The sequence below is a fragment of the Nerophis ophidion genome, linkage group LG22, assembly GCF_033978795.1.
Source record: "Nerophis ophidion isolate RoL-2023_Sa linkage group LG22, RoL_Noph_v1.0, whole genome shotgun sequence".
NCBI classification, from domain to species: domain Eukaryota; kingdom Metazoa; phylum Chordata; class Actinopteri; order Syngnathiformes; family Syngnathidae; genus Nerophis; species Nerophis ophidion.
The window spans coordinates 44,984,230-45,001,971 of NC_084632.1; the positions used below are offsets into that span (position 1 = coordinate 44,984,230).

General features: G+C 41.3%; 1 protein-coding gene across 12 annotated transcripts in view; it reads right to left on the reverse strand.

Annotated features, from left to right (window-relative positions):
* The window catches only part of adgrl2a (adhesion G protein-coupled receptor L2a), a 185,435-nt gene extending 172,288 nt beyond the window's left edge, over nt 1–13,147 (reverse strand). For all 12 annotated transcript variants that reach the window (XM_061883989.1, XM_061883987.1, XM_061883988.1 and 9 more), the window contains exon 1: nt 12,718–13,147. The gene's annotated coding sequence lies outside the window, so the exon portion shown is untranslated. The remainder of the gene's footprint in view (nt 1–12,717) is intronic.
* Nucleotides 13,148–17,742: the final 4,595 nt, after the last annotated feature.

The following is a 17,742-nucleotide window of genomic DNA, read 5'->3' on the forward strand; positions in this document are numbered from 1 at the left end:
CACATGTTGGGAGGAATAAAAGATGAGAAAATAAAGTACAAATCTCATGTACAAATATACAACATAACGTGGCAAGAAATACTTCTATAAAGAATGAAGCCAAATATGTTTTACACCAGAAATCACTGCTCACTCGTGTTTCCATCTCTGAGTTATTGTGCAGAAATATGACTAGAAAAGCACACTTCCTTCACTAACCGTGTTACAAGAAAGATGAGTGAGAATAATACATCACAGGGCCGATGAAACCATCTCCATGTGTATCTCCGCGGACTGGAGATGAATATAGATGTCTTTGTACAGAAATAAACTCTGTTAGTTGCATGAACAAAGGCACTAGTAACACGCTAAACCGTCTCAACTAACACTTCTGTTGGCACCATCTTGCTGTCGGACATTTTTGTACGGAGCCAAAACAAGAGAACTGAGTGCTGCAGAGAGCAAAGAAAGAGTGGATAAAACAGGAAGTACGGCAGCTCACCTGGTCTTATGTCCAATCCCTGTTTGGATGGACGGAAACCACAGGCTGGAACTAAAGTGCAGGACTGTATCATTCAAATAAATAACAAAATATAACTAATGTGCTACTTTAAAATATTAATTGGGTCCAATAATATTCATTTCCAGACTTAAATGTTACTTAACTTCCTGGCACTCGACCAAGGTTTCTCTCCGTTTACATGTTCACACTATTTTGTTACACTTTAGTGGGAATGTCTACCACATTCCTTACTTTTGCCCCACAGGGAGGTTAGTGTTAAGTGTTAATTGTGATTTTACAATTGTGTTCACATTTACTGATGCTTTTCCCTGATATTCTATTTCCTTTCTGCCTTGAGAGCTGAGGGATTATAATCAATACATTTGAACTTAAAATGGTGATATTTATTACATTTTTTTCTGCTGGTTCATATTTTCCACAGGTCATAAAAATGGCAATAATTATCTGTGTCGACCAATTCAAGAAACATATATTGTGATACAGTTGTCAGCCATATTGCACAGCCCAAATACATCATGTTGGACGGAGAGAAGATGCCAACCCTTCATTTATTCCATCAAAAACATTGAAATTCAATGAGTTCGGCTAAAGTGATGTACAAATCAAACTATAAACTGCTAGCCAAACATTCTTCTCAACAAAAGACAAATATAACAGTAGAAAACAATCTAACTTAAAACATCCGTACGCACATACAACATTCAACACCTTTCGCACAGTAGTAAGTGGAGTTAAATGGTGGAATGGATTAATAAACAATGTACTAATATGAGCCACAAGGCTATTCTAACTACAATTGTTTACAAAGTACAAGGAAGAAGAAAGGTGAACCATATCTCTTTATTACCAGAACAGTCAGATCTACAACCATTTGATGTAAATGGTGTTGAAAATAGGGAAGAAGAATGAAATAGGTGTTTGTTAGTAATTGCTATGAAGTAGGAAAGAGGTAGGATTCAATAAGCTTTGCTTCTTCCTACTCCTTTTTGGAAATGTTGTGACGAGAAATGAAGAATATGTGATGTATCAAATTGGAACATTATAAACTTCCACCAACCAAGCAAATATAATAGTTTTACTGGCCTCCATGAAACAATAAAAATACGTATGTAGTATGCATTCATGACATAAATACATATGTATATATATATATATATATATATATTTAAACATATATATATATATACATATATACATACATATATATACACATATATACATATGTATACATATATATATATATACATATATATATATATATACATATATACGTACATATATATACACATACATACATATGTATACATACATACATACATATGTATACATACATATATATATATACATATATGTATATATATGTATATGTTTTTATATATATACATATATATATATGTACGTATATATATACATATATGTACATATATATGTACATATATATTTACATATATGTACATATATATATATATATATATATATATATATATATATATATATATATATATATATATATATGTACATATACTGTAGATGTGTCTACAGCGGCACCTTTGGTAGCTAAATCTTGGATTTGTACTTTTTTAATATTATGAATCCCTGTATTGTTTTAATGTGTTTGTCTTCTTCGGCTACAATCTCCCATGTTAAATGTTCATTAACACGTATTGTCCCTTTGAAGTCAACAGTAGGAGGACGCCGCCTGTGCTCTGGAATAAATGCAACAGGTGAAGTGACCTGAACATGCGACTTGAATGTGGGCCCACTGACTTTCCAATGCTTTCAGCAACCATCTCCAAATACTTCCTCAAAACCTCATTTCAGCTTTTATAGACAGATTTTACAGCTGCATAAAACAGTGTGTAAAAGTTGTAAAGACTTATTTGTCACACTTCCAAATCCTGTATGTCTTGTTGTCAGACACACGGTAGAAGAGGAGAGGCTCCATCTTCAAGACACTGATGAGGTTTCATCTCCTGGCGACGTGAGAACAATCGCCGCTGAACACCTTTGGTATCACATCAACATCCTTGTGATCCCCACAAAGCTGCATCTCTTCACACTTACATGACATTCACAAACAATGCGTGTAGGAAGCTGTCACTTATGAGCATGTACCTTACATTAGTTCTTTTTTTACCTTAACTATAAGCCGCTACTTTTTCCGACACTTTGAACCCTGAGGCTAATAAAATAGTCTGGATAATTCTTGCCATAATACCAATATATATATATATTATTATTTTTAAAAACAAGCAAATACACTGAAAAAATGTTTTGTTTGTGCTTTGGTGTCGTCATGGATGAGTTCACTCACTGCAGGTGCTGCGCTATCTTTCCATTTAGTGATTTCAACCGGAAATATAAGTGCAGTTCAACCCTCTAGCCGTCAATAGCGGTTCTACTTGTACGGACTATCCATTCATCACTCTAAGATAACATTTGTAAGTTTTACAATATAATTAAAACTATTCTTCCTTACTAAAGTGTCCCACACGTGATGTCTGTAGGAGTGTTTTCATGCATATTTGTGCATGCTAGGGTAATGTAAGCAAGCTAGCGTCGTTAGCATTAGCTAAGATGCAAATACGTTTACGGGTGTCTCTGTTAGTATTATTAACCTACAACAGCATTATTTTTGTATTGTTTCACTTGAACAAATTCCCCAGTAAATTCAGCAAAATGTCAGCGTGGAGTTATTGAGTGTGTTTAACTGATTGGAGAGCTAGCTTGCGCAGCTAGCAGTTCCATGAAGATAACTTCTGTTTTGTTTGATCAGCCGTTTTACTGCTGTGTTACAGACATGGTTTGGAAACAACTAAGGTATGTAAATAAACATTTACAAAATATTTCTGTGTAAATAACTTGTAAAAATGTGAGGTTTCTAATCCAATTTTTTTTCTTTCTAAATTTTGGTGGGTGTTGCTTGTATAGTCAGAAAATAGGTTATATAGCACGGTTTACAAACTGTTACCCAGGGGCTGCGCAATATAAAGCTATCAAAAGTCATTTCATCCAAACCATTTCATATCACTGATAGTTAAATGATAAAATCAATAAAAACATTCAAAAAGTCAAAACATCCATCCATCCATTTTTTACCGCTTATTCCCTTTTGGGGTCGCGGGGGCACTGGCGCCTATCTCAGCTACAATTGGGCGGAAGGTGGGGTACAAAGGCAAAACAGATCAACAGAATAAAAGCGAACAAGAAAAGAGGAGCAGAAAACATGATGAACTAGATCAGACATGTCGTAGTCTTCTTCCCAATTTCTGTTATGAGTCTTTTGACGTGGTCATCAACTGCTGACTTATCAGTCCCATGAAAGATGTTTATGATTGAAGGACCGCAGTGTTCATGCCAGTCTTGGTCCTTACACGCCTACAGTCTGTCACTGTCCACTTCCAGAAAAGACAAATACTTCCAAAATAAATACATACTAAATACATCCGTCAAACATCCCTCATGGGGGTCTTGGATGGAGCAAGGTGGACAGCAGTCAAGCAGAAAACACAAACAAGCATTCACAGCGAGGGAGCATTGAAAGCAGAAAGTTTGTTTGCCTGGTGGCCACCGCAAGTACTCGCTTCTTAGCCACCTGACTACATGTCTCACAGTAGAGAGGGCTGGCAAACATAAGGATCCGGCCTCCGAGAGGACTTTGCAAAGTCTAGAAATGAGCTGAAATGTTTAAACTGCTGTTCCTAATGTGTCCACTGGGTGTCGCAATAGAAATGCTGTTAGGCAAGCCAACGGGGGCCAAGCGAGAGGTAGACGGTAAAGCCTGGCTGCTCCCCCTGGACCCAAATGAAATATAAAACCTTGCTTGCCACCCTCGTTGCTACAAAATGTTTGCGACAAAAAAAGAGAAAAGTGGACGCAGAGTGTAAGTCAACCCTCTTATGTCCTTTCTATGTCCCTTACTTATGGTTTGTTGAGTTAGCACAGGAATAATACGTGGTATTTCATACCCAAAAGAGTTTTATTCTGTTCAATCCCAGTGAGGCTGTGACTTCAAGTGTTGGAGATCCACTGAGACCAGGTCGAAGTTCATTGGGGTTTTCAAACTGCACCATTTTGTTTCACAGAATTGTCTACTAGCTTGAAGTGTTTTGTCAAGAGGATTATTTGTGTTTCTGCATTTTTAGAAAGTGCTTGATCTATTTTCAATCAATGGAAACAATTCTTTATTTTTGAAGTTATCACTCTGTGATCTTACCAAGAGACTTTCCTTCGAGTGGCCCCTGAGCTAGAGCCAGTTTAAGAAGCCCTGCCTTAAGTCAGTGTCAATGCAAAACTGAAAGTCAAAACGCTAGATTTGGAAATGATCAAACAATTCTGTGTGTGTATCGAAAGTGTCTTATGTCCTTATGTATTTGGGTTTCAAGGTTGCCGTATTTATTGACCAATTAGCCAGCCAAGGTGCAATTACACTCAACTATGAAGTTAGGTCAGGGGCCAGGAAATATGTGCCTGCAGGCTGAAAATGGATTCAGTCTCAGTTAGTTCAAAAATGACCGGCATAAATGTGAGAAACACTTTTTGTTCCAACACAGACTCTCTTCCACTCAGATGATCAGAATCAGAATCAGAATCAGATATACTTTATTAATCCCAGAGGGTAAATTTAAATTTTCCGCACAAACCCATTCAAGATCAGACAAACATTACAGGAAGACAGAAGAGAATCGCTGACGGCTCTGCCAACTTCTGGCACCCCTTGCAAAAAAGGTGCGATACTCACTATGTTCCAACACACACACTCTTCCACACACAGATGATACTCACTATGTTCCAACACACACACTCTTCCACACACAGATGATACTCACTATGTTCCAACACACACACTCTTCCACACACAGATGATACTCACAATGTTCCAACACACACTCTTCCACACACAGATGATACTCACTATGTTCCAACACACACACTCTTCCACACACAGATGATACTCACAATGTTCCAACACACACTCTTCCACACACAGATGATACTCACAATGTTCCAACACACACTCTTCCACACACAGATGATACTCACTATGTTCCAACACACACACTCTTCCACACACAGATGATACTCACAATGTTCCAACACACACTCTTCCACACACAGATGATACTCACTATGTTCCAACACACACACTCTTCCACACACAGATGATACTCACAATGTTCCAACACACACTCTTCCACACACAGATGATACTCACAATGTTCCAACACACACTCTTCCACACACAGATGATACTCACAATGTTCCAACACACACTCTTCCACACACAGATGATACTCACTATGTTCCAACACACACACTCTTCCACACACAGATGATACTCACAATGTTCCAACACACACACTCTTCCACACACAGATGATACTCACAATGTTCCAACACACACAGATGATACTCACAATGTTCCAACACACACACTCTTCCACACACAGATGATACTCACAATGTTCCAACACACACACTCTTCCACACACAGATGATACTCACAATGTTCCAACACACACAGATGATACTCACAATGTTCCAACACACACACTCTTCCACACACAGATGATACTCACAATGTTCCAACACACACACTCTTCCACACACAGATGATACTCACAATGTTCCAACACACACTCTTCCACACACAGATGATACTCACAATGTTCCAACACACACTCTTCCACACACAGATGATACTCACAATGTTCCAACACACACACTCTTCCACACACAGATGATACTCACAATGTTCCAACACACACAGATGATACTCACTATGTTCCAACACACACACTCTTCCACACACAGATGATACTCACTATGTTCCAACACACACACTCTTCCACACAGATGATACAATGTTCCAACACACACACTCTTCCACACACAGATGATACTCACAATGTTCCAACACACACACTCTTCCACACACAGATGATACTCACAATGTTCCAACACACACACTCTTCCACACAGATGATACAATGTTCCAACACACACACTCTTCCACACAGAGATGATACTCAAATGTGTTGTAATGTGTTGAAAAAGTTCATTCATGTTCATGTCAGCAGTTGAACTTCCAATGTGAAACCAACATGTGAGGTCCAGTCATTACTACTCGGGGCAAAATCCACTCCACTTTATTTGTATAATACATTTTAACAACAACGTTTCCAAAGTACTGCAAAACAATATTCAAATGTTATCTGTAGCTCCACCAATGACTGAATAAAAACAGAAAACTAAATATGCTTTTATTTATTTAAATCTGATGAAAACCCAAACTTTTCAGGAATTTCTCAATTGGGTTCTTTTGTTGTTGTTTTTTAAAAGCTGCAAGCCATAAACATCAAAATGATATTAAAAGCAGTCTTGAAATATATATAGTTGCATGTTGTTATCCCACATCATATATTAGTTTGACTTTGTAAATCTAATTGTTGCTTTAAACCAGCCTTTGCACCATATTCTCATTTATTTTCTCAAGTATTCACTTTTTGAGTTTTACCTCAATATATCTGCACTAGTGTACACTGTGTATGTGAATATACACTAAATGTGTACATATACATACATATATATACATACATACATATAAATATATATAAAAAAAGATAGATGGATAAGCACACATTTATTTTAATGCTCTTAATGTCCTCATTACACAAGTAAACGTGTGTGTGTGTGTGTGTGTGTGTGTGTGTGTGTGTGTGTGTGTGCTTGAGATTTACTCTGGCACTAACGTTGAGTCAACTGGCTTTGAAATCCCTCTCCAGACCGGTCAGTTTTTATCACGCCGACTCTCTTGAACCCTATTTGGTTTTACAGGCAGGCTCTTTTTTTTTTTTTGCAGTGCAGCAGAACTAAACGGGCGCCCCCGGGGGTCACCCTTTCATTTCTCCTTTTCTAGTCGCACATTTCCTCCTCTGTTTTTATTCAGCGCTTCTCGCCCGGTTGGCCCGAGCGTGGGCGTGCTCTGCAGCGGCGACGGCGGCGGCGGCAGGTGCAGCCGCGACAGTCCTTGTCAAGATGTCGCCGCACACAACGCACCTCTGTCGGAACAACAACTCTTCAGGCCGTTGTGGCTGACCAAGGCAGCGAGTGACGCAAAGAGACAGCACAATAGCAGTCTGCTGCCGACACAACAACATGGTTGTACTAATGACATGATCATTCATGTTCAGCAACACAAACTACACACTGCTTCACTAATCATGAAATATTACCACGTCCTCAAAGCTATTATCAACATTTCCATAAAAATAACATTAAAAAAATGTAATATTCATTTATTCACTATTTTATTTTGCTATCCCCTGCACGAGTTTTTGGTTTATTCTTTCCTTAGGGTTATTGTGTTTCAATTTCTTTAAGTACTTCTGTGTAAGATAAGATAAGATAAGATAAGATGATCCTTTCTATCTTTACAAAGTCACCGCAGCAAAGTGCATACATAAAATGAACTAAGTACAAACGTTGAATAGGAATTTAGCTCACATTTCAAATATATTACAGGATGGAATTTCTGCCCCAAAAAATGTCTTTGCAGAAATGTGTAGTCAGCATTTGCAGCATAAGACGAGGACACGTAAAGTGCAAGACATTATTGCACGTAGTGATATGATGACTATGATGTAACATTAACAAAACATTATTTCTATTACACAAGGAAATGATTTGTTTTAGAGAAATGTTTACTTGTTTCTTCTAATTATCTGAATGGTGTGTGTTGTAGAAATAAAGATAGTGATTAATCAGCTTGTTCTGACATCCCTTCCAAAGATTTTTAGGTGACGTGTACATTAAAGCCAGCGAAATGATTAGTTTTAGGCCACGCCCACACGACACTCAAAAAAGGCGTACTTATTTCTGCGTTTAGGCGTGTTGTCCACACGCAAACACACACGTGTGTGTAATTGCAGGCTGCTTTTAAAGAATATGGTGCATGAAAATAAAGATTCTATAACGCCACCAAGTCCGCTGGGGCTGATTGGACAAGATGTGCAGGTGTGTGCGTTTGCCTTCGGACACCTTTGAAACTACCAGATGGTTTTGAGCCCAAATACTTGAAAGTCTCCTTGTTGGTGCGGACAAGCGAGGTGCGCTCAGGAAAAGGTGCGGTGGAGGATTGCAAGTCTGCTCGTAGCGAGACCAAGATTGTGGAAGGCTGACAAGAGGCTGACTTTGTTCATGGACTTCTGAGGCTGGTTGGCGTGCAGGAAGTCAACCCTCATGCATCCATTTTGAAAGCCGGAGACCAAGACCAAGCCGATTATCATCAATGACGCTTTTTGAGTTTATTTTCTTCAGGCCTACAATTGTATTAATTTTTGGAATGCCTCTGGATTGAGAATGTATTTCTTTGTAAAGCCATTCAAGGCCTTTATTTTGGCAAAATCCGTCGACCGCTTTTTAAAGAGCCTGTGTTGAACTGGTGGGAGGATATTGTTATCAGAATGATATTGGACGAGGTGCGGGTAATACGCAATATCTCCTGCTAATTTGTGCATATTTCTGATCAACTATCATCACATTTCTCAATTAGACACGCCTCCTGAGGCTGCACTTTACCTCCTGCCAGATTCCAATCAAGCACAACATTCTAACTGCAGATTACAAATATCATTTGCTCTCTTCTGGGGAGGCCAACTAGCAGCAAAGTTGCTGGGATCAGGGACGCCGGGACCATTCCTTTACGGCGTCTGCTTGCTCAATGACTGGGAAGAAGAAGCTGAGAGATGCCTAGGCAGACAAACCTCATCTTTTCTGGTGGCCCACACAGAGTGGAGATAAACGCAGCAGGTTCCATCCTTCACTGCAGGAAATTAATACTCCAATACTCTTCTCTCTGTTTCAAGTCTAGAAAAAAGCCACGTAAGAAGCTCATCAGAGGTGAGGACGGACGCTCGTCCATTCCAAAGAACTTCACTCATTTACTGTTCTTTTCTTCATTCCACCTTTCAACCAAAAAATGGTGCCTCCTGTCAGCTTGAACAATCATTCTGTGTTCACATGGCAGCCCAGATCATTCTGTGGTTGATGATCTTAGTTTGGAGGCAATTTAGCAGGATTGTCCTCGTCCTCGGCCAGACTCAATCTGACTCGGCGAGCGGGCGAGAACAAAGCCTCGACACACGCCGTGCGCTGGCAACTTAGCGGACGCCTTGAGAGGAATACACCTTTAGAAAGTACACGCAAACTATGTCTGCTTTTGTCCAACGCTGTCACAAAGTTGTTTGTGCATCTGCAAATGTGTATTTATACACGTGTGTGTGTATATATATATATATATATATATACCTATTTATACACTGAAATACCTGATTCCATCAGTACTTGCATTCTATTTTTTTTGCCCCACTGTAATTACAAAAATCACCAAAGTGAACAATTGAATAGCAAATATCTAATAATAAAACCAGATTTTTACATTACACACACACACACACACATATATATATATATATGTACATACCAAATATAATTTTTTTAAGGGCTCTTTGAAATAATTGTTTACCCTATCATAAACTGATTTTCTAAACATATTTTTTGATCGCAAAAAAAACAAGAAAAAAGCCCAATGCAAATAATTTCATATTGAATATTTGCTAACTAAAAGTGATTTTTAAATTATATATATATGTGTATGTATATATATATATATATATATATATATATATATATATATATATATATTGTTATTATTTTTTTTTTTAATATATATATTTTTTTCTTTTTAGGGGCTCTTTGAAATAGTTTTCACCCCAAAACAATACACATTTGTTGTATTAAAAATTGCAACAACAAAAAATGGTAACATCCCATATTTTTTTGTTCAGTTACCAAAAGCGCGACCTGATCAATCAAACGCTAAAGACGGGAAGAGCCTTGGATTTTTCTCCCCTTTGAAGCGACAAAGGACACCGAACTACTAGAAACTTTAGTCACGCGTCATTAGTCACAATAGCCCCGGACAGATATATCGGTCGGCCATGTTTACTGTCCTGTCGACAGAGGAGCTTTTAAGTGCTTCTCTCCTATAATCCGGCCGAGACCTGACTCCCGTCCCCGGGCAGATGCCCCTTATTTCCCCGCTGCTACGGCGGAGCGGCAACAACTGCTGTTTGCTCGCAGCCTCCTCTGACATGGGCAAATGAAATATTTCCCCCAAACAGTGTTGCATGATAAGTCTTGTTTACACTCGCTGCACAACAAACTATTCCTAAACCAACACAAAAGATAATATTCAAAACAATCCCCCGTCAATGCAATTTATTTACTCATCTCAAGTATGTCCTTTTTCAAATCAGTTGCGGGTTCTTTCATGTGTCGGTCCATTTTTTTTCTACTTTCCTCATGTTGGGCGTGACCAATGCTCAGTCGCCCACTTTGAGAGGCAAAGATGTGTACAGCATGTTGTAAAATATCACAGACATCAAGCAGCCGGCGGACACGCCGCACGGAGCCAGTGGCTAACAACCATGTTGTTTCTCATCATCACAGCTGGAATGGAACCTCCTGTACGAGTCTCGCTATGAAATTATTTCGGCAGGCTAGAAGTTTCTTTCGCAAATCAAATCCCCCCCGCCCCCTTCTCTGCACTGCAGGGCCTTTTGGGAAGTGGAAACAAATGTTTGGTGGTGGACGTGGGCGGGCGTTGTGCACAGTAGCACCCTATAGTCTTTAACCCATTAGCAATCGTAAAATACAATTAGTCATAAGAAAGGGAAAGAGGAAAAACCTGCGCCTTCTGTCAAGTCGGGCCTCTTTACAGCCGTGTTTATTCCCTTTAATGGCGAGTAGTTATCCGCCCAGTATGACTCCATGTAGGTGGTTTACACCCGCAATTTATACGCCAAAATAAGCACGGGGGCGTAAATCTTAATGCTTCCACTCCCTGCTAGGCGGACTTCTGAGGCCTCGCTCCTGGAAGGAGATACCAGACTTTAGTGAAGAGGCAGACAAGATCCTTTGGACGGTCACACAAACAAACAGCCATTCGATATTAGATCAATAGCAAACGACCTGACTGGAGAACCCCCAACCAGGCTTCCGTAGCCGAGTGGCGATGGCTTCAAAGCCTACGATTCGTCAAGAGAAGCCAATCCGGCGACGCCGCTGTCTATTGTGAGAGGAAAGACGGAAGGCGGGTGGAGGAGAGAATCAAGCGACAGCTCAAAATGTCGCAAATTTGGATGAGCTGGCGCCCGCTCCCTCCTCTTTCACGCCGCCCGGCGCCAGTGGGAAATAATACCCCTGGAAAGGGTGGAAAGAGTTGAGAAAATGGAAGTGAGGCACTTGTGGAGAAGTGAAACACGGCCAAATGAAAGATTGTTAAACACACAATTGGCACACGGTCCAAAGAAAATGCAAATAAGACGGACTTATCTTTTACCGGATGTCAATAACCCAGCCAGGTTTTGGCCTCCAAACCCCGGAGTAGTGAGTCACGGCTTTGCTGGCACAACTCAACACAAAGGCTGAGACCAAGCTGCCAATAGACTAATTGCACAAAATACCTCAAAGATTTGTTTCCAACTAAATATGTTCAGTCGTGGTGAAACACTTGTTTCATCTTTTTCTGACTTTACCCACAAACTTGTGTTGTTTCTACACCTGGAAAGATAATTGGGTGACGTCCACTAAAAATGAAGATGTGTTCATGGACCTAAATCATTGCAAAGTGTAAAAGAGAGTAAATGGGAGCAATAATCATGTGATGGATGAGCGGTTGTCAAGCATCATGCCGGCGTGCCGCTCCACACGCGCTTCACAAATCTTTCAAAGAAATGTGCCAAAAGCCCAAGAATTAAGCATCCACTTTTGCACTCTTTTCATGCTTTTTCCCCTCACTTTGTACTATTGCACTGATTATTTAGACGCATCACATCTGCAAACTAATTATTGCATTTCAAGGCTCATTTTCTCCCCTTTTTCTTCCAAGTCCGAGGACAAGTAGCTGCAGTCCAATGATTAAATCTCTTCTCAGGTCACCAGAATGCAACAATGGCTTTATTTGTGTGCTTTTCCTGCACATCTGTTGCACACACACTCTTCTTGACTGATTTGCTCTTTATCAACTTCAATAAAAACTATTTCATTGAGTCACGCTTGAGACCTAATTGAAACTTAGCAGGTGAATTAAAAGTCAACTGTGCAATCTACTAATAAAAGTTCCAATCAATCAGTGTCTAAAAGGAACCTACCTTGAAGTCAGAGTGGAGTAAAGAGTGAAAAAGCAAGAAAAAGAAGTGGGATGGAGGCTCCTGTCAGCCTCTGCGGGACATGGTCTCTCTTCCACGGGGGAGACGGTCAGCCTCTGCGGGACATGGTCTCTCTTCCACGGGCGAGACGGTCAGGCGGCGGCGGGTCTTCCTCCTGGCCGGCCCGCGCCTCTCTTCCCGGGGCACACTTCCATGGCGACGGCCGCTCACAGTCCGCTCATCAACACCATTCCGTGTGTCCCTCCAAACTAAATTTAAATAAAAAAGGTAATGGCTAAGTGTTGTTGTTTTTTTTGTTTATCTTTGTTTTCTCCCAGTTCTGTGGCTCCGTCCGCGGGTGTAACGCGTGGAAGTTTGAAGGCCGACACGGAGCGCGCTGAGCGGCTGCAGGAGGAGGCGGCGAGCGGCAGACTTCCAGGAGGCGGAGCCACTTAGTGCGCGGCCGCGAGCAGGCTGCCGGGAGCGGGCGCGCGCTGAGGGCAGGGCCGGCGCCAAAACACGGAGCGGACATTGAGGATCAGGACTCTGCGAGGGCAGCAGCAGGAGGAGCAGCAGGAGTCTTATTAACGTGCCATCTTTTTTTCTACTCGGAAGAACAATTCAAATGAAAACTCAGATTATTTTACCAATACATCATTTTTGTGGCCCTTTTTTTTCCTGCTTGGAGAAATGTTCTTTGCTTTCGTGCACATAGCGGGGGCAGTGCAGCCGTGAAAAGGAAGATTTAAAGGCCTACTGAAATGAGATGTTCTTATTTAAACGGGGATAGCAGCTCCATTCTATGTCTCATACTTCATCATTTCGCCATATTGCCACATTTTTGCTGAAAAGATTTAGTAGAGAACATCCACGATAGAGTTTGCAACTTTCGGTCGCTAATAAGAAAGCCTTGCCTGTACCGGAAGTAGTGACGTCACGGGTTGTGGAGCTCCTCCTGGTCTCCTGCCACCTTGCACGGTGCCATGCAGGATGGTTGGTCTCCCAGGTCTCCTGCCACCTTGCACGATGGCTTGCAAGATGGTTGGTCTCCGTGGTCTCCTGCCTTGCAGGATGGTTTTTACAAGGCCTGAGGATCTGGTGACGTGCCGTACCACCTCAGTTTCCACTTTATGAGCGGGGTGAGCAGGTTATCATGCGGGCCGATGACTTGGCTGATCCTTTGCCGGACTTCTTGGTTTGTGACATGTTGGGTGTAGGAGATACCCATGAGTCCTGTGTAGCATCACATCTCCATGTTCTGAATTGTCTTCTGCAGCTCTGCTGTGAGGGTCCATGTTTCTCAGGCGTGAAGTAAGATTGACATTACAAGTGAGCGCTGTAATCTCACCTCGGATGTTTGGGTCTTTCCCTATGGGCTTGAGTTTTGCCAGGGCAGCAGTTGTTTGAGCACGTCTGGCAAGGACTTCCTGTTTGGATCCTTCATGGGACACGATTGCTCCGAGGTACTTGAAGCCGGACACCCTGTCCAGTGTCTGTCCATTGACTTTGATGTCTGAGCGGGTTGCCATTGTTGTTGTTGCTCATCATTTGGGGGTTTTCAGCATGGATTTCCATTCCATAGACCCGGGAGGTGGTATCAAGCCTTTCAACTAGACTGGCAAGTTCTCTTCTCCAGCTTCTCCACACCACGTCAGAGTCAGGTGAACCAGACTGACAGAAACAAGTGGAGATGAAGTCGTTGGATGCACTTTGTCTTCTACATCGATGCCACAGTTTGAGCTCCAGTGATGTGAGCAACACGGAATGCTAACACCACGGTTGGTCAGGTTGTTACGGAACTACTTGCTCCCGTGAAGCCCAGTTCTAGATCAGAAGTATGTCCAAGTAGTGCATGAATTGTAGAGACCGGGTGACAACCACTCTAACCTCCAGTGGAACACCCTCATTTACCCTCTAAAGGTGAATACATGAATGTTATTTCATTCTTATTATGTATTTAGGAGGTAAGAAACTGAGTTTTGGTGAAAATATTCAGAGGAACCTTTCTGACAGGGTTATGGTGCTGCACACTGACTACTCTAAATATACACTGTAACAGATATACGTCGACAATATTGTGCAGAATTTGTTTTGGCGGGAAAAAAGCAGGTCAATGGCCAAAAGTTGTGTGTTCATTTCCGAGGGTGCAGGATGAGCACCTGGCTTCAATAAAAAGCGTCTTTGACCTGCGTGACCTTGAGTCATGCTCGCCAGGTGAAGGTGAACACGGCAGACTTGTGTTTTCATAAGCATAACTTTACATAATAACATACGTGGGCTTTTTTACAGGGAGGGACACAAGAGAAAACAGATGTAAGAAAAGGTCAGCCAGCATGTTTATTTATAAGCAGAGAAGTGTCTTCATGTCAAGCAGACATGTGACACAACATGACAACAACATACATGACCAGAGTGGTGTCTTCATGTTAAGCAGACATGTGACACAACATGACAACAACATACATGACCAGAGTGGTGTCTTCATGTCAAGCAGACATGTGACACAACATGACAACAACATACATGACCAGAGTGGTGTCTTCATGTCAAGCAGACATGTGACACAACATGACAACAACATACATGACCAGAGTGGTGTCTTCATGTCAAGCAGACATGTGACACAACATGACAACAACATACATGACCAGAGTGGTGTCTTCATGTCAAGCAGACATGTGACACAACATGACAACAACATACATGACCAGAGTGGTGTCTTCATGTCAAGCAGACATGTGACACAACATGACAACAACATACATGACCAGAGTGGTGTCTTCATGTCAAGCAGACATGTGACACAACATGACAACAACATACATGACCAGAGTGGTGTCTTCATGTCAAGCAGACATGTGACACAACATGACAACAACATACATGACCAGAGTGGTGTCTTCATGTTAAGCAGACATGTGACACAACATGACAACAACATACATGACCAGAGTGGTGTCTTCATGTCAAGCAGACATGTGACACAACATGACAACAACATACATGACCAGAGTGGTGTCTTCATGTTAAGCAGACATGTGACACAACATGACAACAACATACATGACCAGAGTGGTGTCTTCATGTTAAGCAGACATGTGACACAACATGACAACAACATACATGACCAGAGTGGTGTCTTCATGTTAAGCAGACATGTGACACAACATGACAACAACATACATGACCAGAGTGGTGTCTTCATGTTAAGCAGACATGTGACACAACATGACAACAACATACATGACCAGAGTGGTGTCTTCATGTTAAGCAGACATGTGACACAACATGACAACAACATACATGACCAGAGTGGTGTCTTCATGTCAAGCAGACATGTGACACAACATGACAACAACATACATGACCAGAGTGGTGTCTTCATGTCAAGCAGACATGTGACACAACATGACAACAACATACATGACGTCTGCAACATGACAACAACATACATGACCAGAGTGGTGTCTTCATGTCAAGCAGACATGTGACACAACATGACAACAACATACATGACCAGAGTGGTGTCTTCATGTCAAGCAGACATGTGACACAACATGACAACAACATACATGACCAGAGTGGTGTCTTCATGTCAAGCAGACATGTGACACAACATGACAACAACATACATGACCAGAGTGGTGTCTTCATGTTAAGCAGACATGTGACACAACATGACAACAACATACATGACGTCTGCAACATGACAACAACATACATGACCAGAGTGGTGTCTTCATGTCAAGCAGACATGTGACACAACATGACAACAACATACATGACCAGAGTGGTGTCTTCATGTCAAGCAGACATGTGACACAACATGACAACAACATACATGACCAGAGTGGTGTCTTCATGTCAAGCAGACATGTGACACAACATGACAACAACATACATGACGTCTGCAACATGACAACAACATACATGACCAGAGTGGTGTCTTCATGTCAAGCAGACATGTGACACAACATGACAACAACATACATGACCAGAGTGGTGTCTTCATGTCAAGCAGACATGTGACACAACATGACAACAACATACATGACGTCTGCAACATGACAACAACATACATGACCAGAGTGGTGTCTTCATGTCAAGCAGACATGTGACACAACATGACAACAACATACATGACCAGAGTGGTGTCTTCATGTCAAGCAGACATGTGACACAACATGACAACAACATACATGACCAGAGTGGTGTCTTCATGTCAAGCAGACATGTGACACAACATGACAACAACATACATGACGTCTGCAACATGACAACAACATACATGACCAGAGTGGTGTCTTCATGTCAAGCAGACATGTGACACAACATGACAACAACATACATGACCAGAGTGGTGTCTTCATGTCAAGCAGACATGTGACACAACATGACAACAACATACATGACCAGAGTGGTGTCTTCATGTCAAGCAGACATGTGACACAACATGACAACAACATACATGACCAGAGTGGTGTCTTCATGTTAAGCAGACATGTGACACAACATGACAACAACATACATGACCAGAGTGGTGTCTTCATGTTAAGCAGACATGTGACACAACATGACAACAACATACATGACCAGAGTGGTGTCTTCATGTCAAGCAGACATGTGACACAACATGACAACAACATACATGACGTCTGCAACATGACAACAACATACATGACCAGAGTGGTGTCTTCATGTTAAGCAGACATGTGACACAACATGACAACAACATACATGACGTCTGCAACATGACAACAACATACATGACCAGAGTGGTGTCTTCATGTCAAGCAGACATGTGACACAACATGACAACAACATACATGACCAGAGTGGTGTCTTCATGTCAAGCAGACATGTGACACAACATGACAACAACATACATGACCAGAGTGGTGTCTTCATGTCAAGCAGACATGTGACACAACATGACAACAACATACATGACCAGAGTGGTGTCTTCATGTTAAGCAGACATGTGACACAACATGACAACAACATACATGACGTCTGCAACATGACAAC